This window comes from Dryobates pubescens, chromosome 37 (genome assembly GCF_014839835.1).
Source record: "Dryobates pubescens isolate bDryPub1 chromosome 37, bDryPub1.pri, whole genome shotgun sequence".
NCBI classification, from domain to species: Eukaryota; Metazoa; Chordata; class Aves; order Piciformes; family Picidae; genus Dryobates; species Dryobates pubescens.
Genome location: NC_071648.1, coordinates 3,154,469 through 3,173,303, shown reverse-complemented (window position 1 = coordinate 3,173,303; position 18,835 = coordinate 3,154,469). Strand labels below are relative to the sequence as shown.

Genomic DNA, 18,835 nt, shown 5'->3' with positions numbered 1-18,835 from the left:
GAATGGGAACATGTTCAACATGAGCAGGAACTTCTGCACTGTGAGGCTCCCAGAGCACTGGAACAGGCTGCCCAGAGAGGTTGTGGAGTCTCCTTCTCTGGAGCCTTTCCAGCCCTGTCTGGATGTGTTCCTGTGTGCCCTGTGCTGGGTTCTATGCTCCTGCTCTGGCAGCGGGGTTGGACTTGATGATTTCTGGAGGTCCTTTCCAACCTAACATCCTCTGATCCTGTGATCTCTTACAGTGTTGACTGTAGGACAGAATGCCATTCAGAGGCAGGCTGGAGAAGTTGGCTCAGGGAAACCTCATGAGGTTCAATAAGGCAAAGTGTAAGGCTCTGCAGCTGGGTCAGGGCAATCCAGGTTGCCCACAGCCTCTCTGGGCAGCCTGTTCCAGGGCTCTGGGACCCTCACAGTGAAGAAGTTCCTCCTCATGTTGAGGTGGAACCTCCTGTGCTGTAGTTTGCATCCATTGCCCCTGGTCCTATCACAGGGTGCAACAGAGTAGAGCCTGTCCCCTGCCTCTTCTCCTCTCCACACTAAACAGCCCCAGGGCTCTCAGCCTCTCCTCACCAGGCAGGGCTCCAGTCCCTTCAGCATCCTTGCAGCCCTCCCTTGGACTCTCTCCAGCAGATCCCTGTCCCTCCTGAACTGGGGAGCCCAGAACTGGATGCAATATTCCAGCTGAGGTCTCAGCAGGGCAGAGTAGAGGGGGAGGAGAACCTCCCTGACTCTGCTGGACACACTCCTCTCAATGCACCCCAGGATCCCCTTGGCCTTCTTGGCCCCCAGGGCACATTGCTGTCCCCTGCAGACCTTGTTGCCCACCAGGACAGGGGGCTTGGAACTGGATGATCCTTGAGGTCCCTTCCAACCCTGACAATTCTGTGATGTCTGCCCCAGCTGGGTCAGTTCTTTATCACAGCCCAAGCAAGAAATGATCAGAGAGCAGAGGGAAACAAGCAAAGGAGCAGCAGCAGCAGCAAAGAGAGAGCCACTCTCTGTGTTCCTAGGCTATATAGTAATTTGCAGAACCAATGACATGAACTTCTCTGTGTTCCTGAGCTACCTGCTCAGCCTCTCAGAAAAAGAGAAGGAATTCCTCTAGCCCCTTGGACTTGAATTCTCTGGAAGAATCTCATTCTCCTTTACTTTTAAGCATAGCCTTTTAAACCTGCCACAGCAATGAAGAGCTCAGCTGTGGGGGCAGGCTGCCTGAGCTCTCCCTGTCCTGCTCACCTGGTTCTTTCTGTCTGCCAAGTGAAGGTGGTGTGTGCTTTCAGCGGGTTCCTAATGGAGTTAGATTAGCTTAAAGCTCCTTTGCAAGGTTTTCAGACATGTTGGACAACTGCTGGCTTGATCCCTCAGGGGGGATTATCTCCTGTGACGAGGCAGGGCTGTGTTGCAGAAGACATTTAAGGGTAGGAGGTTGATGGCTCTGGAAGATCTGAGTGTGGAAGCTGCGTCTCCAGTCGTTCCCTTTGCTGCTCCGTGGGGTGTGACTCACCTCCACCTGCGAGGCAGCACAAGCAGAGGGGAGTGTGGCTTTGCACTCCTGCTCCTGCCAGCTCCTATAGCTGGGCTTCAGCCCATAGAAGCACAGAATTGTTAGGGTTGGAAAGGACCTCAAGGATCAGCCAGTTCCAGATTCCCTGCCATGGGTGAGGTTACCTCACACCGAGGCGTCACGGTCTGTGGTTGTGTGATTGAAAGCAGGGTGTAGGGATGGGGTCCTCGCTTTCTGCTCATTCTTCAGCCACTGCCTCATGGCAAGGTGCTGGCTCAGCCCATCCTTACCTTTCATTTCTCAGTTTGCCAAAGTTAGACACAAGGCTCCTGTTAATATCAGTGGCAATCCCAATGCTCATTGGTGCAGTGGGACATAGCAAGGTTGATCACAGGATGTCAGGGGTTGGAAGGGAGCTCTGGAGACCTTCCAGTCCAACCCCCCCTGCCAGAGCAGGACCACAGAATCCTCTTTCCTTGACTCCTTTGGAGGGTTTGTTAGGCTTTGGTGACTTCCACCCTCAAAGTCATAGGATCACAGGAGCAGAGGATGTTAGGGGTTGGAAGAGACCTCTGGAGATCATTGAGTCCAAGCCCCCTGCCAGAGCAGGAGCATAGAACCCAGCACAAGTCACACAGGAACACATCCAGACAGGGCTGGAAAGGCTCCAGAGAAGGAGACTCCACAACCTTGCTGGGACCCTCAGAGTGAAGAAGTTCCTCCTCCTGTTGAGGTGGAACCTCCTGTGTTGTAGTTTCCATCCATTGCCCCTTGTCCTACCCCAGGGCACAACTGAGCAGAGCCTGTCCCCTCCCTCTTGACCCCCAGCCCTCAGATACTGAAAGGCATTGATCAGATCCCCTCTCAGTCTTCTCTTCACCGGACTAAACAGCCCCAGGGCTCTCAGTCTCTCCTTGTAAGGCACAGTTTTTACTCCTGACATCATTTATCTTCTCCTCACCCTTCCCCTGTCAAGCAGTGAATAGAACAGAATAGAATAGAATAGAATAGAATAGAATAGAATAGAATTAACCAGGCTGGAAAAGTCCTCAGAGATCATCAAGTCCAACCTATCCCTCAACACCACCTAATCACCTAAACCATGGCACCAAGCACCCCATCCAGTCTCTCCCTAAACACCTCCAGGGATGGTGACTCCACCACCTCCCTGGGCAGCACATCCCAGTGGCCAATCTCTCTTGCTGGGAAGAACTTCTTCCTAACCTCCAGCCTAAACCTCCCCTGGCACAGCTTGAGACTGTGTCCTCTTGTTCTGGTGCTGGTTGCCCAGGAGAAGAGACCAACCCCCACCTGGCTACAACCTCCCTTCAGGTAGTTGTAGACAGCAATGAGGTCTCCCCTGAGCCTCCTCTTCTCCAGGCTAAGCAACCCCAGCTCCCTCAGCCTCTCCTCCCAGGGCTGCGCTCCAGACCCCTCCCCAGCTTTGTTGCCTTTCTCTGGACACCTTCCAGCATCTCAACATCTTTCCTGACCTGAGGGGCTGAGAACTTCTGATATATTTATGTATTTTATCTCATACAATGGCAGAAGTTAATTCTGCAGGAAGGGTGGTAGGACTGGGAAATGGTCCTTTGGCTGCCTTTGGGCTTGAAGCTGGAAGGGGAAGTCAGGCTGTTCTCCCTCCTTCTTGGGCAATTCGATGGAGCTCCTAAATACCAACCATTTGCACTTGTGAGGTGCTTCTCCCCTTCCCAGCCCTTCCCAGCATTTGCAAAGCAGTAATTAATCCTCATTTATGCTGTTGCAATGCTATTATGCTCACTGGAAGATACAGTAGGAACTAGAGCACAAATTAGTTAAGGACATGTGCAAAAAGGTTGTGCAACAAACAGCAGCAGGGAGAATTTTCTTCTGGGACTGCTCAGTTTCATTTCCCTGATGCAGCTTTTCTGTGCTCCTCAATGAATCATAGAATTGTCAGGGTTGGAAAGGACCTCAAGGCTCAGCCAGTTCCAACCCCTCTGCCATGGGCAGGGACACCTCACACTACAGCAGCTTGCTCACAGCCACATCCAGCCTGGCCTGAAAAACCTCCAGGCATGAGGCTTCCACCACCTCCCTGGGCAACCTCTGCCAGTGTCTCACCACCCTCATGGGGAAGAACTTCTTCCTAACATCCAATCTCAATCTACCCACTTCTAGTTTTGCTCCATGCCACGATATTCTATTTAGAGGTCCTATCAGTCTGGTCTGCAGCTTGTGAGCACATTGGGTTTTTTCTGTAGGGTTCCTGTAGATAAGGACTCCTTTGCCAAATGAAGTCACTGTCAAGGTTCTTTTGGTTGCTATTGATCACCTTTTGTCATTTTTGGTGAATCATCCCTGGTTAATACAGATACAGGAGAGGTCTTCTGCCCTCAGATCCTCTCCTTTCTGTAAAGGAAGCAGGGCTTTAGTTCATAGAACCTCAGCATCACAGAATGTTAGGGGCTGGAAGGGACCTCCAAATCTCATCCAGTCCAAGCCCCCTGCCAGAGCAGCATCACCTAGAGCAGGTCACACAGGAACACATCCAGGTGGGGTTTGAGTATCTCCAGAGAGGGAGACTCCACAACCCCCCTGGGCAGCCTGCTCCAGGGCTCTGTCACCCTCACAGGGGAAAAATTCTTCCTCCTGTTTCCATGGCACTTCCTCTGCCTCAGCTTCCACCACTGCCCCTGGTGCTGGCATTGGGCATCCCCCAGCAGAGCCTGGCTCCAGCCTCTGGGCACTCACCCTGCACAGCTTTAGCAACAGCACTGAGGTCACCTCTCAGGCTCCTCCTCTGCAAGCTCCAGAGCCCTCAGCTCCCTCAGGCTCTCCTCATGAGGAAGATGTTCCACTGCCTTCAGCATTGTTGTGGCTCTGTGCTGGACTCTCTCAAGCAGTTCCCTGAGGTCCTTCCTGAACTGAGGGGCCCAGAACTGGACACAAGATTCCAGCTGTGTCCTCAGCAGAGCAGAGTAGAGAGGGAGGAGAACCTCTCTCGACCTACTCACCACAGCCCTTCTAATCCACCCCAGGATGCCATTGGCCTTCTTGGCCACCAGAGCACATTGCTGGCTCGTGGTCAACCTCCCATCCATCTCCTGGGAAGCTGATGCTAAGACAAGCCACCAGTGCAGCCTCTTGCAATGCAGTCTTCTTCCCTGTGGATATCTGCTCCATGTGAGAAGCAGCACTCTGAAGGCCCAAGCTGTTTGGGGGGACATGGTGTGATGCATGTGAAGGGCTGTGAACTGTGATGGCAGCAGTGATTCAAGTCACTGGCAGGAGAGTTTGCTGTACCTTTACACATTCCCAAAACACACAGAGGGGGAAGGTATTTTGATCACTACATGTTGCAAATCAGGAGCCTTTATTTCCTTTAATCCCAGCTGCCACTGAGAGCTTTCTGCTTTCTTTCAGGTTGTGGAACCTGAACTAGAACATTCTGTGGCTGGGAAGGTGACAAGGACACCTAAAGGTGAGTTTTCTCTTTTTATTGGTCTCTGTCTCAGTCATTCCAGGGCACTGGAAATGCTGTACATCCTGACTGCACTGGGATGGGTTGCTTGAGCATAGACTCATAGAATTGTCAGGGTTGGAAGGGACCTCAAGGATCTTCCAGCTCTAACCCCTCTGCCATGGGCAGGGACACCTCACACCACAGCAGCTTGCTCACAGCCACATCCAGCCTGGCCTGAAAAACCCCCAGGGATGAGGCTTCCACCACCTCCCTGGGCAACCTCTGCCAGGCTCTCACCACCCTCATGGGGAACAACTTCTTCCTAGCATCCAATCTCAAGCTACCCATTTCTAGTTTTGCTCCATTCCCCCCAGTCCTATCCCTCCCTGACACCCTCAAAAGTCCCTCCCCAGCTTTATTGTAGCCCCCTTCAGATCCTGGAAGGCCACAAGAAGGTCTTCTTGGAGCCTTCTCCTCTCCAGACTGCACAACCCCAACTCTCTCAGTCTGTCCTCATAGCAGAGGAGCTTCAGCCCTTCCTGGACTAGAGGCTCCAGAGCTGGACCCAGTGCTCCAGGTGGGGTCTCAGCAGAGTGGAGCAGAGGGGGAGAATCCCTTCCCTGGCCCTGCTGACCACACTTCTCTTGCTGCAGCCCAGGCTCTGCTTGGCTCTCTGGGCTGCAAGTGCTCCCTGTGGCTTGTCTCAACAAAGCCAAGCAGTTTGGTAGGACTCCTCCTATGTCTGCATTTCTGTGTGCTACATGTGAGGCACTCAGTGCCATGGGTGAATTGATGAGATGGGTGCTGGCTGGTAGGTTGCACTCACTGATCTCCAAGGTCTTTTCCAACCTGGTTCCTTCTGTGATTCTCTAGTCTGCATTTTGATGGTGCTCTGAACAAAGAGAGCACAATTGCTGGGCTGTGCAGTGAAGGTGTTTATGGCACAGAGGCAGGAACTGAAGTGGAAAGAACAAATGGATTGCGATCTTTGCCAGCTCTTTCCTGCAGGTGTCTGTTCCTGTAGGAAACATCCTCCTGGCAGCATGAGCCCTGCAAGCTGAATCTATGAGGTGGCATTTCCCCCTCCCCCCACCTCTTCTCACACTTCAAATCTGGGGTTTATGGTTGCCAAGGATGTTCTCTGCCACATGGGTTGATTACTTGGCTGAGGAGGCCTTGATTACTTGGCTGTCACTCACCACATGCTCACCACCTCCCTTCCAGGGCTGGCTGCTGTGCTTTGCTGCAATGTTTTATTGAAGGTGGTTCCAGCCCAAATGTGCAAGGCTGCACAAATGCAGAGAAATGCTGATCCCTGGGTTTCCCACTGCCCTGGCAGGGGCTGCTCAGGGGAGGCTTTGTGCAATGGGTGCAGACAGCTTTTGGTTGTTTGAGTGGCTCAGGCGAGGAACACCACAAAGAGCAGGCTGCTGGAGCGAGCTGCCCCGGGAAGAGGTGGAGTCACCATCCCTGAAGTTGTCCCACTTCAGCACATCACAGAACCACAGGATTGGCAGGGTTGGAAGGGACCTCAAGGCTCAGCCAGTTCCAGCCCCCCTGCCATGGCCGGGGACACCTCACACTACAGCAGCTTGCTCACAGCCACATCCAGCCTGGCCTGAAAAACCTCCAGGCAGGAGGCTTCCACCACCTCCCTGGGCAACCTCTGCCAGTCTCTCACCACCCTCATGAGGAACAACTTCTTCCTAACATCCAATCTCAATCTACCCATCTCTAGTTTTGCTCCATTCCCCCCAGTCCTATCACTCCCTGACACCCTCAAAAGTCCCTCCCCAGCTTTCCTGTAGACCCCTGCAGATACTGGAAGGCCACAAGAAGGTCTCCTCAGAGCCTTCTCTTCTCCAGACTGAACAGCCCCAACTCTCTCAGTCTGTCTCCAGAGCAAAGCAGCTCCAGCCCTCTGCTCATCCTCATGGCCCTTCTCTGGACACCTTCCAGCACCTCCAGATCCTTCCTGTGATAGAAGCTCCAGAACTAGATACAATAATTCTCAATTGCAATTAGGACAAGGGGCAATGGATGGAAACTCCAGCACAGGAGGTTCCACCTCACCACGAGGAGGAACTTCTTCACTGTGAGGCTCACAGAGCCCTGGAGCAGGCTGCCCAGAGAGGTTGTGGAGTCTCCTTCTCTGGAGCCTTTGCAGCCCTGTCTGGATGTGTTCCTGTGTGACCTGTGCTGGATTCTCTGGTCCTGCTCTGGCAGGGGGGTTGGACTTGATGATCTCCAGAGGTCCCTTCCAACCCCTAACATCTTCTGGTCCTGTGTGATGCTGTGAGTGAGAGTTTTCCTTTTGCCTTCAATGAGGGTGGGAGCCAGACCCTTTTCTTTGTGATGCAGCAGTGATGTCTTCTGAGGCACTCTTAAAGAAGAGGCATAACACCCTTTAATTCTTAATGGAATGGAATGGAATAGAATAGAATAGAATGGAATGGAATGGAATGGAATGGAATGGAATGGAATGGAATGGAATGGAATGGAATGGAATGGAATGGAATGGACCAGGTTGGAAGAGACCTTCAAGATCATCACTTTTCTGACCTGGAAAGTTTAAATGGAGCAAGACAAATTTCTTTGGAAAGACAAAAATGCCTTTTATGAGGTTAACTGATGTAGCAGGAAAAGAGGAAAGTCTGCAGGTGAGTGCTGAGGACCTGGACCAAGCATTCTCCTGCCAAAAGCTTATCTCATGGGGCATGGATTTTTCTCTCTCCCAGCTGTCAGGAGATGTTATCTCTGCCTACTAGGTTTGCCTCACAGCCTTTGAACATAAGCCTTTATGACTTGAGTGTCTTTTGTTATTGGTGAGGAGGAAGCATCTGAGAACAGTGCACTCAGAAGCCTTTCTGTTATTTACAGTCCCGACTCATATCCTGCTCTTAGCTTTTTATCTCCATTCCTGATGTCCTCAAGAGTCTCTGCAACCATTACCACTCAAGTGATAAATCAGGAGTCTTTCCTTTCTCCCATGAAGTCAGATACAGGCTTTTCTCCCACTGGTAGCAGAAACAGAACCAGGATTAAAGCTGTTTGAACTGATGGGGCAGTAGGGAGGCTCTCACTGCAGCTTGGCCTAAAGGGAATGAATAGGAATGGAATGGAAAGGAAAGGAATGGAATAGAATGGAATAGAATGGAATGGAATGGGATGGAATGGAATGGGATGGGATGGAATGGAATAGAATAGAATAGAATGGAATGGAATGGAATGGGATAGAATAGAGTAGAATGGAATGGAATGGAATGGAATGGAATGGAATGGAATGGAATGGAATAGAATAGACCAGACCAGGTTGGAACAGAACCCTGAGATCACTGAGTCCAACCTATCATCCAACACCATCTAATCAACTCACCCATGGCACCAAGCACCCCATCCAGTCTCTTCCTAAACACTTCCAGGGATGGGGACTCCACCACCTCCCTGGGCAGCACATTCCAAAGGCCAATATCTCTTTCTGGGAAGAACTTCTTCCCAACATCCAGCCTAAACCTCCCCTGGTGCAGCTTGAGACTGTGTCCTCTTGTTCTGGTGCTGCTTGCCTGGGAGAAGAGACCAACCCCCACCTGGCTACAACCTCCCTTCAGGGAGTTGTAGAGAGCAATGAGGTCTCCCCTGAGCCTCCTCTTCTCCAGGCTAAGCAACCCCAGCTCCCTCAGCCTCTCCTCCCAGGGCTGTGCTCCAGACCCCTCCCCAGCTTTGTTGCCCTTCTCTGGACACCTTCCAGCATCTCAACATCTTTCCTAAACTCAGGGGCCCAGAAGCAGCCCAGGGGGGTTGTGGAGTCTCCCTCTCTGGAGATATACAAACCCCACCTGGATGTGTTCCTGTGTGATGCTGCTCTGGCAGGGGGGTTGGACTGGATGAGCTTTTGAGGTCCCTTCCAGCCCCTAGCATTCTGTGATTCTGTGATCCTGTGAAGTCAGATTTTCCATGTGGCCAGATCTGTGAGAGAAAAGGGATGACAGCCTGAGAGGAAAGAGATTGCAGCTGGATGAAGAATTGGTCATTTTTCTTCTAGCTCTTCAATGCTGCAACCATAACCATGCATTGCAGTGTCTCTTCCAGGGTTGCTTCTCACTCTGGGAGCATGTGGGATTCACATTTGAGCCATTTGGCAAGGCCTTGATTGTTTCAGACTTTGAAAGGTAGATTCTAGAATTCAGTTCATTTGTCTGAGTCTCAGTTCATTCCATAGAATCACAGAATGCTCTGGGCTGGAAGGGGTCTCCAAAGCTCATCCAGCCCAACCCCTCTGCAGTCAGCAGGGACATCCCCAGCTAGATCAGGTTGCCCACAGCCCTCTCCAGCCTCACCTTGAATATCTCCAGGGATGGAGCCTCAACCACCTCCCTGGGCAACCTGTTCCAGTGTTCCACCACCCTCATGGTGCAGAACTTCTTCCTCACATCAATCTAAATCTGCCCTGCTCTACTTTGAAGCCATTGTCCCTGCTCCTGTCCCTGCAGGCCTTTGCAAACAGTCTCTCTGCAGCCTTCTTGCAGCCCCCTTCAGGTCCTGGCAGGTTGCTCTTAGGTCTCTCTGGAGCCTTCTCTTCTGCAGGCTGAACACCCCCAGCTCCCTCAGCCTGTCCTCAGAGCAGAGCTGCTCCAACCCCCTGAGCATTTTCCTGCCCTCCTTTGGACCTGCTCCATTGTTGACCAGTGGACCAGGTGTATTGGTGAGCTGTTGGGCAGATGGGAGCCATAGAATCATAGAATCAATAAGGTTGGAAGAGACCTCAAAGATCACCCAGTCCAACCTGTCACCCAACACCTCCTGACTACTAAACCATGGCAGCAAGTGCCACGTCCAATCCCTTCATCCCCTGCAGCATCCCCTGCTTGCACCCCCTGCTTGCATCCCCTGCTGCAGGCACTGCTGTGTGTTCCTGTGGAGCCCTGTGCCACTCCATGGAGCCCCTCTGATCCTCTGTGCTGCACAACACAGTTGTGCTGGTCCAAGCTCTTGAACTGCAGGACTTTTGAGTGCTGATGGCAAATCGAATACGAAAGCTCTGCTTGGATTATCACCAGGCAAAGAGCAGAAGGCATGACCTTTCTTCTGCTCCTCCAGGCAGAGCAGTGATTAGAGGTGGGGGGTTCTTTTTTTGGGGGGGGTGGCATTCTGCTTTGAAACAAATTGGTAAATAGCAGGGGTGTGCTTCCTCAGGACAAGTTAGCTGCTGAGGTGTCCTTAGGGCTCCGAGGTGCTGCGGGAGGTGGTGTGAAAAAGGCATGAAATGGAGATTGGCATGAAAGCAAACCCAAAGTGGTGCAGAGATGTGGAAAGAGCTCATTCAGGCAGTTGGGACAAAAATCTGGGGAAATGCTGCCAGATGAAGCAGTGCAGAGGCAAATGTTGCCTGAGTGCAGAGCAGAGGCTGTGGTGACTGCGTGCTGTCAGGAGGCTCGAGCAGGGCTGGTGTGAGCTGCAGGGAGTGCAGCAGCTAGGAAGTAAAACACGGCCACAAGGGCAGTGCTCAGAGCCAGGTGAATGAGCCATGCTGTAGGACAGCACAGGGGCAGGGCCAGAGCTCCCCTCTCAATGTGATCCAGGGGTGATGTATTTTGGTGTTGTCCTTGAGAAGGAGGAGAGGAGGGCTGGCAGGGACAGGCTGTTCCTGATGTGCTTGTGGGAATTCACGGGGCACTGGCTGGGATGAAGGTAGCTCTGTGTGGCCTGCATGCAAAGCAGCAGAGCAAAACTTGAGGACTCTGTCATGGCAGCTTTGTGGCAGCTTTGTATACCCTTGGAGGGTATAGCAGTACCTGATAGAGTCTCAGAGAATCATTAAGGTTGGAAAAGCCCTCTGAGATCATCCAGTCCAGCCAGCAACCCAACACCACCATGGCCATTAAACCACGTCCCAAAGTGCCATGGCCACACCTGAACACCTCCAGGGATGGGGACTCCACCACCTCCCTGGGCAGCCTCTTCCAATGCTCCATCAGCCTCTCTGTCAAGAAATGTTTCCTAAGAGAGGTGATTCTCAACCCCACACTCTGCTCTTGTTAGACCCCCACCTCGAATACTGCCTCCAGTTCTGGTGTCCCCAGCCTAAGAGGGACACAGATCTCTTGGAACAAGTCCACAGGAGGCCACAAAGATGATCCAGGGGCTGGAACAGCTCTGCTCTGAGGGATTGCTCAAGCTGGAGAAGAGAAGACTCCAAGGGGACCTTAGAGCTGCCTTCCAGTACCTGAAGGGATCCGACAGGAAGGCTGCAGAGGGACTTTGTACAAGAGTGTCCATAGGACAAGGGGAAAGGGATTGAAACTGAAGTGGAATAGCTTGAGATTGGACCTCAGGAAGAAACTCTTCACTAGGAGGGTGGCAAGGCTCTGGCATGGATTGTCCAGAGAGGTCTGCTCTTGACTTCCTGGGTGACCTGAAGCAGTACAAAAATGTTATCCATGGACAGCAATGTGCCCTGGGGGCCAAGAAGGCCAATGGGATCCTGGGGTGCATTGAGAGGAGTGTGTCCAGCAGAGCCAGGGAGGTTCTCCTCCCCCTCTACTCTGCCCTGCTGAGACCTCAGCTGGAATATTGCATCCAGTTCTGGGCTCCCCAGTTCAGGAGGGACAGGGATCTGCTGGAGAGAGTCCAAGGGAGGGCTGCAAGGATGCTGAAGGGACTGGAGCCCTGCTTGGAGAGGAGAAGCTGAGAGCCCTGGGGCTGTTTAGTGTGGAGAGGAGAAGACTGAGAGGGGATCTGATCAATGTCTATCAATAGCTGAGGGCTGAGGGTCAGGAAGGAAGGAAGGGTCAGGGACAGTCTCTGCTCACTTGTGCCCTGGGATAGGACAAGGGGCAGTGGATGGACACTACAGCACAGGTGGTTCCACCTCAACATGAGGAAGAACTTCTTCACTGTGAGGGTCCCAGAGCCCTGGAGCAGGCTGCCCAGAGAGGTTGTGGAGTCTCCTTCTCTGGAGCCTTTCCATCCCTGTCTGAATGTGTTCCTGTGTGACCTGTGCTGGATTCTCTGCTCCTGCTCTGGCAGAGGGGTTGGCCTGGAAGATCTCCAGAGGTGCCTTCCAACCCCTAGCATGCTCTGACCCTGTGAGCTGGGGCTGCTGGTGCAGCTGCCCTGCTGCAGAGCCGTGCAGCCAGCGTGCTGCTGTTGCCTGTGTGTCAGCAGCGCTGCTGCCGGGGGAGCTGCTTCCATCCACAACCCCAAAGGCAAGCCTGCAGAGCGCCGAGGAGGCACTAGTGAAAGCTGCTTGGAGTCCCAGCCAGAGGATAGAGCCAAGCTGTGACTGTGGTTGCACATCAGAGAAGCTGGCTGGCTGGGAGGGGGGCTCAAGCTGGCGGTTCATTCATGGCTCAGGCCCCCAGCACGCAGCGGCAGCCGCCTTGGTGCAAACATTTGCTCAGCCTGTGACTAAACCTTTGGTGGGTGAGGAAATGCAGCATTTCTCTTATCAAGAGGCAGTAGGTAAGCTGTGCCTGCCTGCAGCTCTGGAGCTGGGCTAATGATATGCTATTAAGCTCCAGTAGAGTGGCACAGAGGAAAACAGGGAAGTACTGCTGCAGTGAGGCAGCGCAGGAAGACCTGAGCAAACGAGAGGCTGCTCTGGCAGGGAGGGTTGGGCTGGGTCCTTTCCAGGCTCAGTGGGTCTGTGAGATTGCTACTATGAGGAGTGTCACAGGATCACAGGATGTCAGGGGTTGGAAGGGAGCTCTGGAGATCACAGAATCAATGAATTCTCAGAGTCAGAAGGGACCTCAAGGCTCAGCCAGTTCCAAGCCCCCTGCCATGGCCAGGGACACCTCACACTACAGCAGCTTGCTCACAGCCACATCCAGCCTGGCCTGAAAAACCTCCAGGGATGAGGCTTCCACCACCTCCCTGGGCAACCTCTGCCAGTGTCTCACCACCCTCATGGGGAAGAACTTCTTCCTAACATCCAATCTCAATCTACCCATTTCTAGCTTTGCTCCATTCCCCCCAGTCCTATCCCTCCCTGACACCCTCTAAAGTGCCTCCCCAGCTTTCCTGTAGCCCCCTTCAGATACTGAAAGGCCACAAGAAGATCTCCTGGGAGCCTTCTCTTCTCCAGACTTAACAGCCCCAACTTTGAGTCCAACCTCCCCTGCCAGAGCAGGAGCAGAGAATCCAGCACAGGTCACACAGGAACACATCCAGACAGGGCTGGAAAGGCTCCACAGAAGGAGACTCCACAACCTCTCTGGGCAGCCTGTTCCAGTGCTTTGTGAGCCTCACAGTGCAGAAGTTCCTCCTCATGTTGAGGTGGAACCTCCTGTGCTGTGCTTTCCATCCATTGCCCCTTGTCCTATCCCAGGGCATAACTGAGCAGAGCCTGTCCCTGTCTCTTCCTTCCTCACTCCCAGCCCTCAGATATTGATAGACATTGATCAGATCCCCTCTCAGTCTTCTCCTCTCCAGACTAAACAGCCCCATATGGTGCTCTCATATGGGTAGAACCATTGAAGTCAGTCACCTATGTTTGGAGGTGTTCAAGAGGGGATTGGATGTGGCACTTGGTGCCATGGTCTAGCCATGAGGTCTGTGGTGCCAGGTTGGACTGGATGATCTTTGAGGTCTCTTCCACCCTTGGTGATTCTGTGTGATCTCTTCCTGTCTCCCTGCCTTTGTTTGGCTGCTTTATGTTGGCTGAGAGGCTTTAATGTGTTGCTGTGAAAACTCAGCAGGTGCCCCTTGCCAATGCAGTGGGCAAAACCCCTTCTGGGGTCCCTTCTGCTTTGTCGGTGTGGCCTGAAAAGGAGCAGCCTCCCTTTTCCCTTTCTCCCCAGCACCACAAGGTCTCAGCAAGCCAGGTTGTGCTGGGATCATGTGGCTTTTTTTTGGGGGGGGGGGGGGCTGGCTGTAAAACCATCCTGGCCCTGCATGATCCATGTAATACATGGGAAGAAATTTCCCAGCTAGTAAGTGCTGAGGGCAATTTCCTGTAAGGCAGCTTCTAGTGGTCTCTGGTTTCCAGCCAGTTCTATTTTTACTGCCTGCTTCTTCTTATTATTATTTTTTCCCTTTTCTCCCCAGTTTCTTTTTTTTTTAAGTTAAAAAAAAAGGGCTGTTTTCATTTTCCAGCCTCTTACTCTGAGGGTTCTGACACTCAGGCTACAGTGGTAGAAGGGCAGAGTAATGTGAATGAAGTTCAATAAGGACAAGTGGAGGGTCCTGCATCTGGTCCTGCATCTGGGGAGGAAAACCAACAGGCACCAGGTACAGGGTAGAGGCTGCCCTGCTGGAAAGCAGCCCTGTGGAGTAGGAGCTGGGAGTGCTGGTGGGTAAGAAATTCTCCATGGGACAGCAGTGTGCCCCTGGGGGCCAAGAAGGCCAAGGAGATCCTGGGGTGTATTAAGAAGAGTGTGTCCAGCAGATCCAGGGAGGTTCTCCTCCTCCTCTTCTCTGCCCTGGTTGAGACCTCACCTGCATCCAGTTCTGGGCTCCCCAGTTCAGGAAAGACAGAGACCTGCTGGAGAGAGTCCAAGGGAGAGCCAGGAGGATGCTTAGGGTTAGGTGTCCAGTTCTGGGCCCCTCAGTTTAAGAAGGACATTGAGACTCTTGAAGGTGTCCAGAGAAGGGCAACAAGGCTGGGGAGGGGTCTGGAGCACAGCCCTGTGAGGAGAGGCTGAGGGAGCTGGGGTTGCTTAGCCTGGAGAAGGGGAGGCTCAGGGGAGACCTCATTGCTGTCTACAACTCCCTGAAGGGAGGTTGTAGCCAGGTGGGGGTTGGTCTCTTCTGCCAGGCAACCAGCACCAGAACAAGAGGACACAGTCTCAAGCTGCACCAGGGGAAGCTTAGGCTGGAGGTGAGGAGAAAGTTCTTCCCAGAGAGAGTTGTTAGCCATTGGGATGTGTTGCCCAGGGTGGTGGTGGAGTCCCCATCCCCGGAGGGGCTCAAGAGGGGATTGGATGTGGCACTTGGTGCCATGGTCTAGTCATGAGGTCTGTGGTGCCAGGTTGGACTTGATGATCTTTGAGGTCTTTTCCAACCTTGGTGATTCTGTGATACTGTGATCTTCCCTTTGGAAGGCTGTGTGCACTTCTCCTTCTTCCTTTGGATGTGATTCGGTTGACAGCAGTGGAGTTGTTCTTGACTCACGCCCAGGTAAATGAACATCGAGTGAAGAGCAACCCAAGGTCACACCCAGTGTCTGCTGACTCATCTGCTCTGACTTTTTATCTGGAGCAGAAAATGCTTTTAGGGTGCCCCTGAGAAATGTATCAAAGCTGTGTCTCAGATACTGAGTTCAAGGCGCAGTGCAAGTTTGGCTAAGTGCAGGGTGCTGCACCTGGGCTGGAGCAATCCTCACTGTCAATACAGGCTGGGGGAGGAGGGGAGAGAAAGCAGCCCTGAGGAAAAGGCCTTAGGGGTGCTGGTGGGGGAGAAGCTGGACAGGAGCAGGCAGGGTGAGCTTGCAGCACAGAAGGCCAAGGGCAGCCTGGGCTGCATCCAAAGCAGCATTGCCAGAGAGCCAGAGAGGGGATTCTGCCTCTTGGCTCTGCTCTGCTGAGACCTCCCCTGCAGTGCTGTGTGCAGGTCTGGAGCCCTCAACACAGGAAGGACCTGGACCTGATGGAGAGGGAACAGAGGAGGGACATGAAAATGCTCAGGGGGTTGGAGCAGCTCTGCTCTGAGGACAGGCTGTTCTGCCTCGAGAAGAGGAGGAGGGCTACAAGGATGCTGAAGGGTCTGGAGCACTACCTGATGAGGAGAGGCTTAGAGCCCTGTGGCTGTTTAGTCTGGAGAGGAGAAGATTGAGAGAGGATCTGATCAGTGTCTATCAATATCTGAGGTCTGGGGATCAGGAAGGAAGGGATAGGGACAGGCTCTGCTCAGTTACACCCAAGGATAGGACAAGGGGCAATGGATGGAACCTCCAGCACAGGAGGTTCCACCTCGACATGAGGAAGAACTTCTTCACTGTGAGGGTCACAGGGCACTGGAACAGTCTCCTTCTCTGGAGACTTGCAAGCCCCATCTGGGTGCATTCCTGTGTGACCTGTGCTGGATTCTCTGCTCCTGCTCTGGCAGGGGGCTTGGACTGGAAGATCTCCAGAGGTCCCTTCCATCCCCTAAGATCCTGTGAACTGGATGAAAGCATCTGCAGCATGCTTAGGTGGAGCTGTCTTCTCCAACCTGCTGGTGGGCTGTGGGTTTGCTTGCTGTGCCTTTCCAGGCCAAAGCTCCTTGCTAGATCACATTGATAGTCTGGGCCTGTGCTAAGATGCTGAACATGACTAATTCCTTTGTCCAGAGAGCTTGGGCTGACGCATCCTCTTAGCAGGAGCCAGGGATTTGCAGTATGGGTGGTGGGTGAGGCTGAGCTGACAGCAGGCTCTTAACTGATGCTGCAGCCATGTGCTTAGTGTCTTCTGTTCCTCTGGGGCTGTCCGAGGACAGCTTGGTCCTGCCTGCCTGGCTCAGTTTCCTCAGCCAATGCTCTGTTGTGTCCTAGTTAGCTTTTTGTTCTGTGTAGACAAAAAACCTGGGTGGCTCTCGAAGAGAAGCATTTTGTGCTCCTGTCTGCTGCCTTTCTAGGTTGATAAATACAGATTTTTACCAGAGCTTATTTGGGGGGGGGAGGAAGAAAAAGTGTTAGAGAAGATAAGCCGTGGTAATTTAGCACTTTCTGGCAGCTTTGAAACCTAGGTGGCCAAGGGGAAATATACCACAGATTGATGCCAGGGAGTTCAGAGCCAATTTATGTCTTCTTCCTCCTTCTTTCCTCCTTCTTTCCTCCTTCTTTCCTCCTTCTTTCCTCCTTCTTTCCTCCTTCTTTCCTCCTTCTTTCCTCCTTCTTTCCTCCTTCTTTCCTCCTCCTTTCCTCCTCCTTTCCTCCTCCTTTCCTCCTCCTTTCCTCCTCCTTTCCTCCTTCTTTCCTTCTTTCCTCCTCCTTTCCTCCTCCTTTCCTCCTCCTTTCCTTCTTCTTTCCTCCTTTCCTCCTCCTTTCCTCCTCCTTTCCTCCTCCTTTCCTCCTCCTTTCCTCCTCCTTTCCTCCTCCTTTCCTCCTCCTTTCCTCCTCCTTTCCTCCTCCTTTCCTCCTCCTTTCCTCCTCCTTTCCTCCTCCTTTCCTCCTCCTTTCCTCCTCCTTTCCTCCTCCTTTCCTCCTCCTTTCCTCCTCCTTTCCTCCTCCTTTCCTCCTCCTTTCCTCCTCCTTTCCTCCTCCTTTCCTCCTCCTTTCCTCCTCCTTTCCTCCTCCTTTCCTCCTCCTTTCCTCCTCCTTTCCTCCTCCTTTCCTCCTCCTTTCCTCCTCCTTTCCTCCTCCTTTCCTCCTCCTTTCCTCCTTCTTTCCTCCTTCTCCTCCTCCTTCTCCTCCTCCTTCTCCTCCTCCTTCTCCTCCTCCTTCTCCTCCTCCTTCTCCTCCTCCTTCTCCTCCTCCTCCTTCTCCTCCTCCTTCTTCTCCTCCTCCCTCTCCTCCCTCTCCTCCCTCTCCTCCCTCTCCTCCCTCTCCCTCTCCCTCTCCCTCTCCCTCTCCCTCTCCCTCTCCCTCTCCCTCTCCCTCTCCCTCTCCCTCTCCCTCTCCCTCTCCCTCTCCCTCTCCCTCTCCCTCTCCCTCTCCCCTTCTTCTTTTTATTATTTCTTATTATGATTGAATTTTATTATTATTATTGAAATACTGAAGGATTATAATGTTTGTTGAGTAGATGGATGTGGAAGAGCAGTAACTAAATCAGCAGCAAGCTTGCCAATGGCTCCAGTCAGCTTGTGATGAAAACTGTTAAGCAGTTGACTGTTAAGCTTCAACTGTGTGCAGAAATCGATGCCAGGAGCAAACCATTTGGAGCATTAACCTTGGGACCTGCAGAGGGTAAACCCCAGAGCTTTGCTGTTTGGAGCACCTCTACTAACTCAGTGTTGGGAATTAATGTGCAGGTGTGGGGAGGCTTCTAAATGAAAGCCACATCAACAACTCCAACTCCTTCCAAGCTGGCTGAAGGAAGGGAAGAGAGAGGGTTAGGTGTCTGGTGGTTTTAGCTGTGTTGCCATGGTGACAAGAGCTGATAAACTAGAGCAAAACCAGGACTAATCTATAATGGAAGGGTACAGCAGACACAAAGATGTGATGCATTTTGCAGTGATTCAGCTACACAGAACCACAGAATGTTAGGGGCTGGGAGGGACCTCCAAAGATCATCCAGTCCAACCCCCCCACCTAGAGCAGGTCACACAGGACACACATCGAGGTTGGGTTTGAAGATCTCCACAGAGGGAGACTCCACAACCCCCCTGGGCAGCCTGCTCCAGGCCTCTGTCACCCTCACAGGGAAATACTGTTCCTTCTGTTTCCATGGCACTTCCTCTGCCTCAGCTTCCACCACTGCCCCTGGTGCTGGCATTGGGCATCCCCCAGCAGAGCCTGGCTCCAGCCTCTGGGCACTCCCCCTGCACAGCTTTAGCAACAGCACTGAGGTCACCTCTCAGGCTCCTTCTCATGAGGAAGATGTTCCACTGCCTTCATCATCTTTGTGGCTCTGTGCTGGACTCTCTCAAGCAGTTCCCTGAGGTCCTTCTTGAACTGAGGGGGGGCCCAGAACTGGACACAATATTCCAGATGTGGCCTCAGCAGGGCAGAGTAGAGAGGGAGGAGAACTTCTCTTGACCTACTCACCACAGCCCTTCTAACCCCCCCCCGGATGCCATTGGCCTTCTTGGCCTCCAGAGCACATTGCTGCCTCATGGTCAACCTCCCATCCACCAGGACCTCCAGGTCCTTCTCCCCTTCCCTGCTCTCCAGCAGCTCAGTCCCCAACCTCTCCTGCTCCCTGGGGTTGTTCTTTCCCAGGTGCAAGCCTCTCCCCTTGCCCTTGCTGAATTCCATTCCATTGCTCCCTGCCCAGCTCTCAGCCTGTCCAGGTCTGGCTGCATGG

At 52.9% G+C, this 18,835-nt stretch overlaps 1 protein-coding gene across 1 annotated transcript in view; it reads left to right on the top strand.

Annotated features, from left to right (window-relative positions):
* The window catches only part of MAP2 (microtubule associated protein 2), a 225,683-nt gene that overhangs the window by 43,352 nt on the left and 163,496 nt on the right, over positions 1-18,835 (top strand). The window contains exon 2 of the mRNA XM_054177052.1: positions 4,913-4,970. The gene's annotated coding sequence lies outside the window, so the exon portion shown is untranslated. The remainder of the gene's footprint in view (positions 1-4,912; positions 4,971-18,835) is intronic.